Source organism: Oncorhynchus kisutch, linkage group LG11 (assembly GCF_002021735.2).
Source record: "Oncorhynchus kisutch isolate 150728-3 linkage group LG11, Okis_V2, whole genome shotgun sequence".
Classification (NCBI taxonomy): domain Eukaryota; kingdom Metazoa; phylum Chordata; class Actinopteri; order Salmoniformes; family Salmonidae; genus Oncorhynchus; species Oncorhynchus kisutch.
Window position 1 is genome coordinate 39190412 of NC_034184.2, and position 18647 is coordinate 39209058.

An 18647-nucleotide genomic window follows, 5' to 3' on the forward strand; every position below is an offset into this window, starting at 1 on the left:
GTGAGTGTGTGTGCAAACTGGTTTGAGTTGCTTCAGCCTGAATATTTCCCAGGTGATCATGTGAAACGTGCATTCTGTCTAGGGGTTTCATCAGTGCTCTACCATGCGACTCCTCCCTTTTGTGAGTGAGTGAGTGAGTGATGGGGGAGAAAGAAAAAGACAAAATGGAGAGGGAGATGGAAAGAGAGAGAAAACAACAGTAAGGTAGAGTGGACAGTACAGAGGGTGGCTCCTTTGTTCTCCACCACCCAGAATCTCCTTGTAATGTTTCATGGAGCTCAGAGAGACAGCAGCCATCTCCTCTGTGGAGGGGAGAACAGAGCAAAAGGACTGACACACACACTTGTTCATCTAAAACCACACAAACAAATCTTACACAAGACCTTAGTTAACAGGAATTCATAGACAAACACACACGGTCACATGCTGAGTATGTGCGGTATGTCAGAGTCCCCCAGTAGAAGCTGTGCTCCTGCTTCCAGTGGCTATCCTACTATTGATAGTGCAGCTCAAACAAACCCTGGCTATCAGAGCTGGCTGCTCACCAGGATGAACACAGAGGACTGTGGCTATGGACAATTCTAACTCATTCTAACTCACAGCCTCCAACTACCACTTAGAAGAAGAAAGAACAACCTCACTGGTTTCAGAGTCTGACCCTCCTCTTCCTACCTCTTTCTTCCTCATGAGGCCCATTCTTCTTCCCTCCCCATCACTCAATACTCCCTCCCATTTTGCTTCCCCCAACCCATCTCATAACGCCCCTCTCCTCCATGCCCCAGAAATTAAGCGAAGGAGTCTATTATCTATTCAGCCATAAGGCCAATAATTGATTGGCTAACGGGAGTTCTCTCTTCCTCTATCAGTGTGCTACAGTGTACACTGTCAGCAGCCTTTAGAGAAGCAGGCCAACTGGCTGGAAATCACATTCTGGGCCCTTAACTTGGCTGGATCAATCGCCCGACACCGCTAGTAATGCACAACTTCAGTATGCTCCGTCACACACACACACACAAAGACCTACACAAACTCAGAAACTCTCACACACACAGACACACAAAGAGCACATCCCTGCAGACAAACAGCAGGGTGCCTCACAAAGCCAGACTCAAAGAGCATGGGAAGAGTGTTTTCATCGACTTGCCAGGATCGCACCCACCCACCCGCGCACAACCAGTGGCCTTTCCGAGGGGGAATGGGAGTTGGCTGTATATCGATGGGGCCGCCTGCTTAGCGCAGCAGGAAGGCATGGAGGGACCACAGGATGCTGCCAGAGCTCATTGCAAAGCGGCAGCGGCAGAGATTAGAAAATTATAATATTTATTGGGCCTTGTTCAGAGAAAGAGCAATGGCAGAAATGTCCTTTAAAGATGATATAAGTAATTTTCTGGGTGACCCTACCAAATTCACATAGAAATGGTTGTCTAAGAAGTGGTGGATCTGTTCTAGGCGCGCTATTTATATGGTTTACATTCTTAAGTTTTGTTTTTCCGTCTTTTACTTTCGGTTTTGTACACAAGCTTCATATTGCTGAAAATATTATCTTTTGGGTTATTGAACATCTATTTTAGCGGTTTAGTACAATTACTCTCTACACTTGCTTGTTTTGTCCCAAACTGAATTTAGGCAAACTATTAGAATTTTAGCAACCAGGAAATGGCAGAACGATTTCTACATATTGTACCTTTAAAGATGTAGCCGTCTCTTTGACATTTCATTAGCCCGAGCGCTGTTTCCAACTTAGTACATGGGCCTGTTGGTGCTGGCTCATAGGAGAGCAGGGGAGTCAACAGAACAGAGATGCCAATCAAACCCTGGCGCAGAGAGAGGGAGGGAGGGAGAGCGAGCGCGACACACACACACACAAAGACGTCTTAATTACCCTCTACATGCACACACACACCATCACACAGTAGGAGTATGACAGACAGGGAGAGAAGAGAGGAGACGGGGAGAGTGTGAGCAAAAGAGTCAGGAGGGGAAGGGGGTGCGCAAGAGAGAGGGGAGATCACTGCAAGATGGCACCGACAGAGATAGTCCCCTCGCTTTTAGTCCTTAGGAAACTATGGAGTATTTTCTTTTTTATGTATTATTTCTTACATACTACCCCAGGAAATCTTAAGTTTTATTACATACAGCTGGGACGAACTATTGGATATAAGAGCGACGTCAACTTACCAACATTACGACCAGGAATACGACTTTCCCGAAGTGGATCCTGTATCTGGACCACCACCCAGGACAATGGATCAAATCCCAGAAGCCGACCCAAAACAATGGCGCCGCAGAAGGGGCAGACGGAGCGGCCTTCTGGTCAGGCTCCGTAGACGTGCACATCGCCCCGCACTCCTGAGTATACTACATGCCAACATCCAGTCTCTTAACAACAAGGTAGACAAAATTCGAGCAAGGGTTGCCTTCCTAAGAGACGACAGATTGTAACAGTCCGTTTCACGGAAACATGGCTCTATCGGGATATATATTTTTTTACCTTAATTTAACTAGGCAAGTCAGTTAAGAACCCATTCTTACTTTCAATGACGGCCTAGGAACAGTGGTGTAATCAAGCCAAAATAAATTAACACCTCTGGGAAGAGGAAGGGCTGGAAAGTGTGCTTCATGATTAAGGACTCATGGTGTAATCATATCAACATACAGGAACTCAACTCCTTCTGCTCACCCGACCTAGAATTCCTTACAATCAAACCTCCCAAGAGAATTATCGTCAGTTATCATCACAGCTATGTACATTCCCCCTCAAGCAGACACCAAGACGGCCCTCAAGGAACTTTACTTGCCTCTATGTAAACTGGAAACCATATATCCTGAGGCTGCATTTATTGTAGCTGGGGATTTTAACGACGCAAATGTGAGAACAAATTCTATCAGCATATGGATTGCACTACGCGCGGGGGGTAATACACTCGATCACTGCTACTCTAACTTCCGCGATGCATACAAAGACCTCCCCCGTCCACCCTTCGGCAAATCCAACCATGACGCCATCTTTGTCCTACCGTCTTATAGGCAGAAACTCAAACAGGATCTACCAGTGAATAGAACCATTCAACGCTGGTCTGACCAATCAGAATCCACGCTTCAAGATTGTTTTGATCACGCGGACTGGGATATGTTCCCGTCAGCCTCAGAGAACAACATTGATCTATACGATGACTCTGTGTAAGTTTATAAGGAAGTGCATTGGAGAGGTTGTACCCACTGTGACTATTAAAACCTACCCTAATCAGAAACTGTGGATGGATGAAGGCATTCACGCAAAACTGAAAGCGTGAACCACCGCATTAAACCATGGAAAGAGGTCTGGGAATATGGACGAATATGAACAGTATAGTTATTCCCTCCGCAAGGCAATCAAACAAGCAAAATGCTGGTGCAGGGACAATGTGGAGTTGCAATTCAATGGCTCAGACACGAGACTTATGTGGCAGGGTCTTCAGGAAATCACGGACTACATAAAGAAAACCAGCCAAGTCACGGACACCGATGTCACACTCATACAGTGCCGCCCACACGGCCCACGAACAAGGACTGTGACCCCCCACCCCCTCTCCATGGCCGACGTGATAAAACATTTAAACATGTTAACCCTCGCAAGGCTGCTGGCCCAGATGGCATCCTCAGAGCATGCGTAGGCCAGCTGGCTGGTGTGTTTACGGACATACTCAACCGCTCCCTATCCCAGTCTGCTGTCCCCACATGCTTCAAGATGGCCACCATTGTTCCTGTATCCAAGAAAGCGAAGATAACTGAACTAAATGACTACTACCCTGTAGCACTCACTTCTGTCATCATGAAGTGCTTTGAAAGACTAGTCAAGGATCATATCACCTACACCTTACCGGCCACCCTAGACGCACTTCAGTTTGCATACCGCCCCAACAGGTCCACAGACGATGCAATCGCCATCACACTGCACACTGCCCTATCCCATTTGGACAAGAGGAATACCTATGTAAGAATGCTGTTCATTGACTAAAGCTCAGCATTCAACACCGTAGTACCCTATAAGCTCATCATCAAGCTGGAGGCCCTGGGTCTCAACCCCGCACTGTGCAATTGGGTCCTGGACTTCCTGATGGGCCGCCCCCCCAGGTGGTGAAGGTAGGAAACATCTTCACATCGGGCATCCCCCTATCCACATCGAAGGAACAGCAGCGGAGAAGGTGAAAAGTTCAAGTTCCTTGGCGTACACATTACATACAAACTGAAATGGTCCACACACACATACAGTGTGGTGAAGAAGGTGCAACAGCGCCTCTTCAACCTCAGGAGGCTGAAGAAATGTTACAGATGCACAATCGAGAGCATCCGGTCAGGCTGTATCACAGCCTGGCACGGCAACTGCCCCTCCCTCAACTGCAAGGCTCTCCAGAGGGTTGTGCGGTCTGCACAACGCATCACCGGGGCAAACTACCTGCCTTCCATGACATGTGTGTATTTGGTAGTAGCTGGGGAATTGCTAGATTACTTGTTAGATATTACTGCACTGTCGGAACTAGAAGAACAAGCATTTCGCTACACTCGCATTAACATCTGCTAACCATGAGTATGTGACCAATATAATGTGATTTGACAGCTAGAGATGAGGAAAGAAAAGAGGGAGAAAGCTATAGTAGGGGGAAGGAGTGAGAAAGAGATGCGAGACAGGAACAGCGGGAGAGAAGGAGGGGGCGATTTTCTAAAGACTATGGGCCGACATGTCTACAGTCTGGTGTTGTTGGCTAAAAGCCCTGTATTAGTAGCCTGGTCTGGGAGTGAATAGGAGCAAAACATGTAGCACCAGTCCACAGCGCTGCCCTCTGATAGGAATCATCAGGGGGAGATGACATGTGAGAAATCTGCTCAGACCCCTTGAGGTTGGAATGAATCAGCCTTTCAGAGGCACTTTATCACACACTACTATATAGAGGGGACTGGGAGGAGGAGATGAGAGAGAGAGAGAGCTAGAACACGGACTCTTTTAAAGAGAAACCATGTTCTGATCTTAGGTCTGCATCTGTAGCCACTAAGAAACCATTCTGTCAGCTCACAATGGACAGTAGATGTATAGAGCTGAAGGTGGAATAATTATCTGCAACTTCGACCAATACAAGAGTCAAAAGTCCATTTGAAAAATGCTTATAATCGCTTCAGTAAAATATAGGAGTTTTGTATTTGTGTATCCATTCTATCAAATAGACGAGTTCCCCCTAAAGACCGTGCCGCTAGTCCAGCTGCACTACAAATCTTCTGAGGGAGCGCTAAACCACACACCCCTGAGTAAGCACTCACAGAAATAGCCTCACTGTTACAAAACATCCTGTTCTACTAGCCAAGTACAATAAGAAAATGGGTAATTTATGAAGGCTGGCAAACATGCTCTAACTACTAACTAGTACCTACTGTACAATTATCAACCCTCTGCCTTCCCCGAATTCAGACTGATGAAATGATGAGGAACATCGGAGAATATAGGCCGACTAAATCCACATTTCAAATGGGGCAATTAGGCAAAGGTGAAATACTGGATGGCTGGAGCTGAATACGTGGAACGGTATCAAACCATGTGTTTGATGCCGTTCCAGCCGTTAATTTGAGCCGTCCTCCCGTCAGCAGCCTCAACTGGTCAAATGACGTCTTTAGGCATGTTCCCATTTGTTATTTATTGAGGGTAGTTGTAAATAGAGCATCATAGGCTAGATGGAAAAAGAGGGGGGGGGGTGCTCATTCAACTGTGGTGCAGCCTGTTTTGTGTTTTGTTCAGATGTTATACCTTCGCTGAGACTTTTACATTTGTTGAGCCTTTGACTCGAGACAGAAAAGAAAGGAGGGCAGAGGGTAGAATGAGGGAGGTAGGCAATGATGACAAAAAGGGAGCATTACAAGAACAGAGCAGAAGAGAGAGAAACCCATCAGTCAAAAATGAGGAACAGGAAAAGAGGATGTGTGCTTGCTGAATTTAAGCATAAAGACAGATGTTGAAAAAAGAAACTACATGAGTCACTTTCTTGTTACACATTACGCATAGCCACTTAAAACAGCTGGAAACCAATTGAGGCAATCCTGGTTTAAATGGCTCGGCTCTGGGGGGCGAAACAACTATATTCTCCCTTAACCTCCTACCTCTAGGTCACATAGGTCATTTAAAAAACGAATGTGGTGTATTTGTATCAGATGTGCCGGAGGATAGAGTAGGATTGGTTTAAATGCCGTTTTAGCTTCAGAGGGGATAGCTGCCGTTTTAGCTTCAGAGAGGATAGATGCCGTTTTAGGTTCAGAGAGGATAGCTTGTGCTGCTGTACTGCCCCTGTGAGTGACTGAACTGTCTATAGCAGAGAGGCAGTATGATGAAGAAGGGGGCTCAGGGCTTTAATGGCAGCCCCATGGAAGGAGCTGCCTATGGAAGGAGCTGCCAGCCTTCACTATGTCTATTCAATTATAGAGGAGAGAGGGAGAGAACAAAGGAGGGAGAGAGAGAGACGACACAAAGGAGAGACCCAGAGCTATATGTTCTGGCAGGCATCTGTAACCTCACTCGCCACAAGGATACAGAAACCCACTACGACAGAGGCACAGACAAATACCCACAACTTACTGTATGCAGCAGATACACACACTTGTCCAGCCTATTGCCACTCTGTTGTCTTAATATGCTCTCATCACTACACCCTTGCTTCCACAGTCACCAGACACCATCAAGCAGTCCTCTCAACAATGGGTGACCTCTGAACTCCTGACCCCAGGGTCATCCTTTATTGACTGTTGTCAGTCCATCCCCTCCCCCTATACAGCCCCAATGCTCCATTATCTCATGATCCCCACCCCTTCTATACAGCCCCCATGGTCCCTCTTCTTAAAGGCCAAACCTGACACCCATACAACATCCCCAATTACATCCCCTGTTCTCCCTCACACACCACTCTAGCACTGGCACAAACACTAGCACACACACACACGTACGTACAGACAGAGACCGACACCTCGTCAAGGCATTTATCGAAATTTCAAGGAAAATGTACTCCCATCCTCCTCGTAAGTATTTATAGCCACATGTGTGCACATTCAATTAGGCCCAGCATCTGTGATTCAGAGTACACTTACTGAGAAAAAGACGAGCAAACCTGTGAGTCTCCTCATATAGAGGACGTGAGAGAGGAAAGGCCATGATAGCAGTAGTGGACCATGGGGTAGGGAGGGGGGGTGAGAGTGCGAGAAAAGATAGAGACCACAAATGGCAGCCCCCCCCCCCCGGAGAACGCAGCTCATCGATCCACAGGAAAGTTAACTTCTCCTCTCTCATGGCTACGTGCCATTAAACCACATGGACTACTGGCTCCTACAGCTGAAGAAGCCCTTCAACGCACGAACAGAGTCTGTTTAAGAGCATTCATAAGTGCCATTTTAAATGCTTTCTCTTCAGTTGCTACCGACGAGGGATATCTTCATACTCTTCTGTTTTGGTGCACTCATCCACAGAGGTCCCAAGGCATTGACTGAAATCCCTTAAGAAGCAGCACTACTAATCAATGGAGTAGAGCTGAGGGGCAAGGTGTGTCTGTGGTATTTAGTGACTACAGAGCAAGGGCCGGTGTCCAGAGGAAGGTACCCTCGGGAGGCTTCCTGTGTCAACACTGAGGGGTCAGAGGGCACAGCCCTGGCCGAGAGCAAGAGTGCACATCAAAGACAGGGATAACAACCGCTCACACACAACTCACTTAGAACACGGTCAACACATTCAGGCCTAGTGTTATTTCCACCGTTCACTAAATTAGACCGACCCTTTTGCTGATATTAGGGGGGGAATCAAGTCAATTCAATCAATCAATGATTAAAACAAGAACCCTTATTTCCTCAAGCATGCAGTAGCAGCAATAATTCTCAATGGTAAAGCAGAAGACACTAACAGTTCAGTCAAATCCTAACAAGCATCCTGGAGTGCTCTCCAAATGAACACTAATCCCAAAACCCCTTGAAACAACATGAGATTTTAAAAAAAACATTTAAAAATCCAAAACCACAGGGCATGACAGTCTCATTTTCCCCTCTCACTCGGAGACAAAGGTACTCTTGAAGCAATGCTAAAAACGAGGGCATCACTATTGTGGCGTGTGTGTAGCTGAATGACAATGACAACGCTGGAGGATAGAGTCGGTGAGGGGTGGAATGTCACCCCCCCTTTTGGAAACAGCGGTATGTCTGAGGACCTGAGTATAGCTGTAGCAGAGAGACTAGTGATCTGATGAACGCAGCTATGACAGTCAGCCACACACATCGCATGTGATAAAAGCACATCCGGTATCATTCAGACAAGTTACTTGCAACACACGCAGCAAATGAGTACCGCGCAGGCCTATATCCGGCTTGTTATAGCATGAGCACGCACACATGGTTCATACATGCAATGATAACATGAGCTCGCAACTCACAAGTCCTCGGTTTTTCCTATCTCCCGGCAGAGGCTCAAGCACACACATGCACAGCACACACTAAGCACACGCACAGGGCACAGTAAGTTAGCGGCTAGAGCCAGGTCCTCTGGTAACAGAGGTCATTTAGAGGAAAGATGAGACAGGGATTAGAGAGAGGGAGGGAGGGAGAGAGGGATAAATAATGATGGAAGACACATCTGTTTGGCGACAGCGACATGGCCACTCAGGTGGAGCATCCAGCAGCTCTTGAGAAACCTGCCACTTCACACAGCCTCTGGCCCAACACACAGTCACACACAGCTATAAATCTTTGATGAATGATCACACATACACACACACCTCTAGATCCCAGAATAGATGCAGGCAAACTTCACCTACCATAAACAGAGATGGGTGTGACAAAAACAACTAATTTGGAGGTTTTGATCATTAAAAGATGACTTAGTCAAAACAAAAACAGACAGGAAAATATGTTCCGTTGTTGTATTATGGCGGTTTCTATTCAACATGCAATACTGTGCAAATGTCCTACATACAACTCAATGAGACAAGGGCTGCTTTTATTTTTTATTTCACCTATATTTAACTAGGCAAGTCAGTTAAGAACAAAATTGGGCCAACTGAGCGCCGCACTATTGGACTCCCAATCACAGCCGGTTGTGATACAGCCTGGAATCGAACCAGGGTCTGTAGTGACGCGTCTAGCACAGAGATGCAGTGCCTTAGACCGCTGTGCCACTCAGGAGCCCAGACCAATCCCACGTCTCTGCTGTGCTGACCTCAACTGGTCAACATTCCAATGGGAGGAAAAGACCGATAATGCTGACTGACGGCTTTTTACTATAAATTGAGTATTGTTTGAGCCCTCACAGGGATGCTAGTCCCTTTGCAATTACCTTGACCTATTGAAAGTCTTACCCCCCTCCTGCACAGTGTGGTTAATCTGAGTTTACCTCTCTGGGATAATCTGTCCTTATATGCACCGCCCCTAGGTCAGCCCAAGGACACCAGCTCACTGGCTTAACACACATCAGAGAGGGGGAAGTGGCTATTCTGGCTACCATCACTCAGGCTGGAAGGACCATATGCTGATATCTAAAGCACTGGAATTATCAGTGATCGACCCTGTGGAGAGATCCGGAAATCACCTTTATTCTTATGTTTTATTTTACCTGGTTAGTCTTACTGAGAATAAAAGTCAATTTTGCAAGCGAGACCTGGCCAATAAAGGAACACACAAAGTTTCATATAAGGCTGTGACATGTCCTGGAATTTTTTATGACCGTTATCAGTCGGACAAATGGCCTGCGGTCACCGTTCGTTTGAATAGCAAAAAATATATAAACTCCTCTGCTACTGACTGCATGGAGGAGGGTGTTGCCTAGGACTTGTTTGCAACAATACCTTGTTTGTTTCAGCAAGGAGAAACAAAGTTTCATCAGTCAGCTGTCTGTACACCCCCCCCCCCCAAACAGTTATGACAGTTTATTATTTTCTTCATCCATAAATGTCAGTTACATGAGTATACAGTAATTGTGCCAGCCATAGTTTCAAACCTGTACAACATGAGACAAAACGCACTGCAGTAAAAAAAATAAAAAATAATTTACAAAAAAATTGAACAGGCAATTTTCCATCATAGATTTTACCCTAGTTTTAAAATAATGCAGTAAAACACTCTTGATTTTCTTGTTTTTTGTGTTTTGGATTATTATTGTGTACTTGTTTGAAATGTTTACTGCATTGTCAGTAGCTAGTAACGTAAAGCATTTCGCTGCACCTGCTATAACACCTGCTAAACTGTGTATAAAACCAACAAACTTTGATTAGATTGGATTTCAAGTCCTTTTGTAGCTCGTTCCAAGTAGAGGGGGCAGAGTAGTGGAACGTTTTTTGTTTTAAACTAGCTCTGTACAGGCCTTGGGCACCATCAAGGAGATACAGTCCTGTCCTGTGAGTGTGGGTGCATCGTGTGAGTGATTCCGAAGTGAGAGATTAGGAAGTCTCAAACAGCTTGATGTTAGCACGGACCGTTCCCTATCCAATTTCAGACAGGCCTACAGGCACGGGAATGGCCCAGTTGTCTCTGTTAGTCTGGCACATCCTGTGTCTGCATGTGTAATGGGTTGCCTAGCTAGCCTGAGTGAGTGTGATGATAATCCAGTGGCATGCCAAGATTGAGGAGGGATTTAGCTGTATGGATGACATGCAGGAGACAGAAGACACAAGGAAGGCCTCCCTCTCGTTCTAGTGAAGCCATTAGGCTGCAGTCGGAGTGTACTGTAGGCCTGAGAGATGGATGGTTGGAGGATGGCAAGAAGGATATGGGGATGGAAAAAGGGGAGGATGAGGCTTGCTCCAAATCCTCCCCAGGGTTGCTTTCCCTCAGTGACTATATGTATTTAATATGACCAAACAAGGCCTTCCCGCTTTACCAGGAAGATTAGTGATAATCTCGGTTAATGCTTTGACAGAAAGAAAAAATTAAAAGAGAGCGAGAGAGAGAGAGAAACATTTCTCAGATCTTCAGTAGTAGTGTTCCCGCTGCAGTCATTTAGCTGTGGTGCTGCACCACAGCAAAATCATTGCCACAACAGCAAAACAAATATGCAAAATGAACTAATATTTATGCCAAGGCGAACTTTGAAGATGCTGGAACAGCACACATTTACTTTTCCTCTGTAGATAAAACGAGTAGGCCAAATAAATAGAAGAATCAGACAAACCCATAGTAGAATACGTTATCCATTTACCTAGTGGGCCTGTTGTGTTCTTTGCAAGAGAAGTAATACCACAGGTAGAGAAATATCTCAAGGATGATCAATGGAAACCAGATGCACTTGAGCTCTTCGAGTCTCATAGGAAAGGGTCTGAATACTTAACTAAATAAGGTATCTGTTTTTAATTTTTTAATAAACTTGCAAAAAATGTATAATAACTTGTTTCACTTTGTCATTATGGGGTATTGTTTGCAGATTGATGAAGAAAAACATGTATTTAATCCATTTTAGAATAACATGCTGACCAGACCGGACACGTCGTGTGCGGGAGCGTCTCAAAATAAATGTAGAAATCCATGTTATTCAATTATTGCACCTACACTGCTCGCCTGCGCCAACCAGCGTCTGCGCTGCCAAGAGCTAAAATAGAACTCCTTTCTATTTCTGACGCAGATCGCGCTGCAAGTCCTGCCTCTCCCATCTCCTCATTGGTTTATAGAAGCAGTGGTTATACCCACGCGGGTGACTGAAAGACTAACTGTTTTGCCGGTGGTCGTGGTAAAACTATGAAAGTGTAGATGCCAATCACCATATAAGTTCAAAGATGAAAACGGCTGGAAGGAGGAGAGATGGCTAAAAACAATTCGGTTGGCAAGTTTTATGTGTGGATAAATTGTCGGAGTAGAGGACATTGTGCATATCAGGTAAAATAACAACCTAATGTTTATATCCCAGGACAAATTAGCTAGCAAGTGCAAGCTAACAAGCTAAATTGCCATACATGTTTAATGCTTTTCGACCTGTCCCCAAATTAATGACATTGGTTCAGAGTTTGTGTTGATATTTTAACCTGCGTGTCGTGATTGCGTTTGGTGTAGGGGGACAAAATACATTTATGCACGAAAAATACGTTTACATCCAAATGGTTTACCTGTGAAGTAGTGACCCGCAACATACACCACATTTCCTGAAACTACTCACATTCAAGTTCCAAGTGCCATAGGGAATTCCCAGAATCGAATATAGGCTGCAAAAATAGACTACATTTATTTAGTAGGCTATGCAAACCTTTACCAGACGCACTGGTTTACACTTTATATGGCCTGCGTATGGTCTAATTAACGAAAGCCTGAATTAATGTAATAATTAACAGCATTACCGAAATAAATAAGCTTCTTTCCTTCTTTCACTTTGTGCAGGCTGTGAATCCTTATACAGCGTTGTTGTCCTTCTAAACTGGGGATTTCACTCACGCAGCACCTGTTCCCACAATGGTGTTGTAAGCCTATTCATTTTCATAACCTTTCTTTTTTATTTCTACGGTTAGGCCTACTTTAGTCATTTTCGCGTGAGGTAGGCTATCCAGGGAAAGTAAACTTGGCAACGTGTCATATTCTCACATGGAGAAAGGGTTTAAATGGGTTTAAATTTTTATTTTTCTGAATTGCGAGCCGACATACGGGTTGAAAGAATGTTTAATTCCACACGCCAGCTGACTTCTTTGGCGGCTCACCCGCGGGGAAGCGTGGGTATCCGACCAAATGCAAGACTCGATTAATGATTAGCCCAATAGGGTAAATGCAGATAGGTTGAAGCATGGAGTTATTTATTTCTAGCCACTATGCTACATCAGTTTGGCTACAGCTGATAATAATTATTGCTAATAGCATACTTGATCAAATGGGCCATGAATAGGCTTTATGCATGGTCCAATATGTCAAAATTATTTTACCAATATGTTATTTGGCTCATTTCTGGGAGGTGGAAATTATATTTTAGATGGTGACATCTTCCCGGACCGCCCTCCGCAACCCTTTCCCCCCACAGCTACACATTTTCCCTGAGGGAACACTGTTCGGCAGCCAAACATGCACGTATTGAAATGAATAACAAATTAAACTGTGTTGATTATGCAATAAAAGTCTTGTAAACCACAGCAATCAAATAGTTGTTAAAAAATAACCGCTTTAGAGAAAATGGGTCTGTGTGGAGCGAGGAGGTGGTGGGGGGGGGTGTTGGGAAATGGTAAATTAAGCTTTTCCTTTGATGTGTTTAGCTCTCTGGAGGTGGTGGTACACAGCGGCCGCCTGCGGGGAGAGTGGGAGAGAAGATGTGATGCCTCGGTGTGAGATGCCTGTGTGTCTGTAAATTGTTTTAAAAGGGGGGATTCTCAATGAAACAGTACATTAAATAAATGCAATTGGAATCACAAAATGAAACCAGGTACACAGCATTTCACTGAGAATACCCCTTAAATGAACATAATAGAAAAACATGTGAATCTCTCACAAAAACACACCAGCAGCAGACAGGAAAGCCAAATGAGTCTGCGTGATCTTTGTCCAGGTAGAGATGGGAGCGGTGGTGCAGCGATCCCTGAGCACCTGTGTCTGGCTGCTCCCCCCCCTCACACAGCTATAAGTAGACAGAGCTTTCCTCCAGCCAAGCGTGAGAGTCGGGTCAAACACACAACGCCAGTCTCCAAAAAGAGATGAGGAGGCGGCGGCTCCCCACCGAGACGGCACTGAACTGGAGAGAACATGTCAACTCATTGCTACATTAGGCATCGGGCAGACGCACATACACAGTACGCACACAGACACCTCTGAAATCAGTTCCTACTTTGGAAAACAGCGGATCAAATTGTTATTCTCCGGTCTTCCGTCCAAATTGATGAATGCATTCACTTAAACTGATGGCCTGTTATTTGAAGGGAAAGGAGCGGTCGGGGAGCAGCAAACCAGCCTTGTACAAACAAAAGAGCTCTATACTCCTTATGCATTCGTGCCTCTTCTTCCTCCCTTATTGCCTTGTGAAAAGGGCTATTTTAGCCCCGTCGTATAGCTACAGCATGCACTCCAGACTGGAGAAACGTGCTGGCTGGCCTTGTTCTGAGCTGCTCTCGCTCTGTCAGATCACATCAAAAGGAGAGGCGCTCCCCTTGAGGCAGAGCAGTACAGAGGACCCACCAGAGCACTCCTCATCTCCCAGTACTAGTGAACGCTGGATCCCTGATAACACACTGACTGCCTGACCTGCTGCCCTTCTGCCGCATCACACACGATAGCATTATCGCAATATTTTTTTCCATGGCAAAAATGAACACGCGAAGCAGACCAAACGCTTTGGTCCTTTAAATACCTACTGTATGTGTGCTATAGCTTAAATAATACATGTGACTCTGGAGGACAGCATAATGATGTTTGTTTCCAACATTAGGGCCATTTTCCTTAAGAAGTTCCATCCGCTTCGTGTTTTGTTTCCTTGCCATGATGCTAACAAGTATCGCTATACCGGTATCGTCCCGGCCCTAGTTATCAAAAAGTTAAATGCTGAGAGGTTGGATGCGTGCACAGTGAGAGAAGTTCTCCGAACACATTGGATAGCACGAAACAGCATCTCAGAAAGACAGAGAACCCTGCCGAATTTCGTCACCCTGAGCCACCGAATTCATGGTTCTGAATGGAGAAACACAGAGACATACTGGGGCCTCGTCTCCCGTGTCTCATTAAAACGCTTTGCGTGTTCCCCAGCCAGCTGACGCATGAATGCCACTTCTCTACCCCTCTCTACAGAACATCTCCCTCTCCACTCATCTCTCCCTCACTCATCCTCTCCACACAGACCAGGCATGACGCTGATTTCAGAGTCCTCTGAGCCCCAAGATCAAAGCAAGGTAGTCAGGGGAGGAGTCGTTTCATTGAATAACATTCTCCCTGTATGAGATGGAGGAGTAGTGAGGGAGAAAGTAGGATGCTGTTGTCAGTCTGGACAATAGTACCAGTTGAGAGTGGACCGAATCAAATGCATGGCGGACCCCTGGGACAACAATTACAAATGGATATCCCAGGCCTGCACATAGAGAGATTCCTTTATTGCCTCCCGTGGGAGGACATGAGAAATATTTCCCTGCCTTTATCAGTTCCTCTGGGGAACAAGGGATGAATCCTAATGATTCTGCAGGTGGTTTAAATATGGAGTTTTAATTGCACGCACGCGCACACAAGTTATTAATATGATTTCAATTTCCTCTTTACAGCCACTTCTTTATCTTTCTGTGCCACTTGAGTACACTCTGATTGGAAAGCAAGCCTAGTGACAGATAAGAGCCAATCACACAGATGGAGACAGCTGGGCAGCAGCATACCGTACCAGTCTTTTACATATTACATCCGTCACACCAATTTAGTCCTCATATTGAAACAGTGAGATGCTGTAGTTGTAGAAGGTAATTCCTATTGATGTCTACACCTGTGAGCAGGATTAATCTCGTCAAAAACAATTAGCATACGCATGCCGTTTCTCAAAAAGTGAGTTACTCAGACATCTTCCCATTGCTACTTCACCCTAACATTAACAATATGCATGTCATTCTTTCCTGGCTCAAAGCAGAGGAGAGATTGACTTCATCACTACTTGTTTTTGTAAGAAGTACTGACATGTTGAATGCACTGACCTGTCTGTTTAAACTACTAGCACCCAGCTCGGACAGCCATGCATACACCACAAGACATGCTAGCAGCAGTCTCTTCACAGTTCCCAAGTCCAGAACAGATTATGGGAGGTGCACAGTACTACATAGAGCCATGACTACATGGAACTCTATTACACATCAGGTAACTAATGCAAGCAGTAGAATCAGATTTTTTTAAACAGGTAAAGTACACCTTATGGAACAGTGGGGACTGTGAAGAGAGAAACACAGTCAGACACATGCACACATGTACACATTCATTTTGGATTGTAGATATGTGGTAGTAGAGAAGTGGCCTGAGGGCAGAGACTTAATATGTTGTGAAAAAGTGTATGAAATGTTTGAACTGCCTTAATGTTGCTGGACCCCAGGAAGAGTAGGGATCCTTAACAAATACAAATATCCTTAGTGTGCTCTTCCATTAAAAATGTATACTCAGTGCTGAACCTATTTATAAAACCTGCTCCCCAGCAGTTTGAAGAGTCTCTCTTAAGCCACTGGTGTGACTCAGAAGCTCACTCTGAATACAACCGCTGCATTTTTCATAGGGATGTGCACAGTTATTTGAATATTCCAGCAGACGTTCATATTCGAATGCTTGAGTATTAAAAATATATATATATATTTTAGCCAGATTTTTACACAAAAGGCAGTTTCTAAATTAAAATATCACATTATTACATTCCTGCCTGGGCAACTGAAATGTCTGACCTTTTTCAACAGTCTGACTGTGAACATCTGTACGAAAACCAAATTAAGGGAGACATAGATATGATTTTTTTTTTTTTTAACTGTTTATGCAATATGAAAAAAAAATGGGTGGAGGAGATTAATCATAACCCCAAATTGAGAACCTTTTGTTTGATTAAGGGTGAATTCGTGCGTGAGATATATTATATATTACCTACCTAAAAGCAAGAGATCGCTATGTGCACAGGTAAGATCAGGGACATTGCCTCTGCGTATTGAAACAGGTAAGATCAGGGATATTGCCTCTGCGTATTGAAACAGGTAAGATCAGGTATTGAAACAGGTCGGTACTGTGGTGAAATGGAAGAGGAAAGACTATGTAACTATTGTGACCTCGAAGAAATAGAAAATTAAACTCATTTTATCCTCTATAGCCCTTTCTACCACAACATACGCTTGCTCTTATTCCAGAAAGCACACCAGATATACCCTGGCATTATGTGGCTGAGTGATGAGGAGACAGACCACCAGATATACCCTGGCATTATGTGGCTGAGCGATGAGGAGACAGACCACCAGATATAACCTGGCATTATGTGGCTGAGTGATGAGACAGACCACCAGATATACCCTTGCATTTTGTGGCTGAGTGACGAGGAGACAGACCACCAGATATACCCTGGCATTATGTGGCTGAGTGATGAGGAGACAGACCACCAGATATACCCTGGCATTATGTGACTGAGCGATGAGGAGACAGACCACCAGATATACCCTGGCATTATGTGGCTGAGTGATGAGGAGACAGACCACCAGATATGCCCTGGCATTATGTGGCTGAGTGATGAGACAGACCACCAGATATACCCTGGCATTATGTGGCTGAGCGATGAGGAGACAGACCACCAGATATACCCTGGCATTGATAAAAGCCTGGAATAAAAGATAAAGGGCTACCTATAATTAAATTGTAAAACTATTTAGCTTCTATGTGGTAAATGGCATGTGTGTATATAGATTGTGTATAGGCTTGTCTCCCATATGAATCTTCTGTTTGTGCAGTGTGTATGTATGTAGTTTTTTTTTTACTGCTCTTGGGATGTAATTATTGTTTTGATAACCTTCTTTACTATTATATTTAGATTTTTACCTTACTTTTTCTTTCACTTTTTATGCCATGCGCAATGCAGAGAACACCGTGATCATTTAATTACCATAGTGAATTATTGTCATGTTTGTTTGTGTCAATAAATCCCATAAGGGATGGGATGCCAATTGGCGATACGACAACAAATAAAAAATAAAACAAATTCATTCATAAAATGTTCATTCATACAAGGATCTACCATGAAAAATAGAATTATTAATTGAATAAAAACACATTTTTAATGTAGTTTTTATAAAGTGCAAAGTGCGCCCCACGTGTGTAGCTTGTCATTTATGTTGGCCAATCAAAGTGGCAAAGAGGCTCAATGTCTAGCAAGTGGAGTGAGAGTTCACTATAGCAAGATGGAATACAATTAGGAAATTAAAAGTTAGCGAAATAAGAAGTAGGCTACAACGAGCCACCAACAGGTAGGTTGTGGTTTTAACTGTATGAGGTTAACATTTTTTAGCTAGGTTTTTTTTAGCCCATAGATTTGTGTAATGTTTAAGTCACTCAAGTATCACATGAATAAACATAAGACATGATAAAATGTATAGAATTGCAAGAAAATTTGCTTTCAAACGGATGTTCCCCCAATGCTGGGAGAGGCCTGAATGACAAAGTTTGGGAAACCCCTGCTCTACGCTACTGCAGTCAAGACAGGAATTGAGCTATGGGATGATAAATAACATTGTGGCTGCTACAAGTTAGCTAGTGTTGGCTGTAGCAGAGTTGCCTCGGAGTCTCTCTTTCCCTCCGTCTGCTTGCTACACACACACACACACACCGTCCTCTGCAGCTCCATCGATAGAGAAGGGTCTGTATGCAGCAAAGTGTCCAGGGTGCAATCGAGCGCCAGCCTCTCTCCCTCAGGCAGCAGTGCTCTGGTTAAAAACGTAGCTACATTTGAAAAACAAACATCTATTTCGAATATCCGAGAAAAACTCATGATACCATTCAAATAGTGAAATGATTTCAAACCCCCATCACTAATTTGACAAAGTGGAGATCTCATTGCTACCCCCTGCCGAGCTGCAACGCCTCTCTCACCCAGAATAAACCCTGACGGGGCTCCGAGAACACCTGTCTGTCAGTCTCTCTCTCCACAACAACTGGGATTTACGATGGCTGCTGCCAATTCCTGCCTGGACCTCTTCACAGAGCGAGGGAGAGAGGGAAAGAGTAAA

The 18647-nt window shown here is 44.6% G+C and overlaps 1 protein-coding gene across 2 annotated transcripts in view; it reads right to left on the reverse strand.

Moving 5' to 3' along the window:
• LOC109899708 (bifunctional heparan sulfate N-deacetylase/N-sulfotransferase 2-like) overlaps positions 1–18647 on the reverse strand; it is a 182914-nt gene that overhangs the window by 61344 nt on the left and 102923 nt on the right. The window lies entirely within an intron of this gene.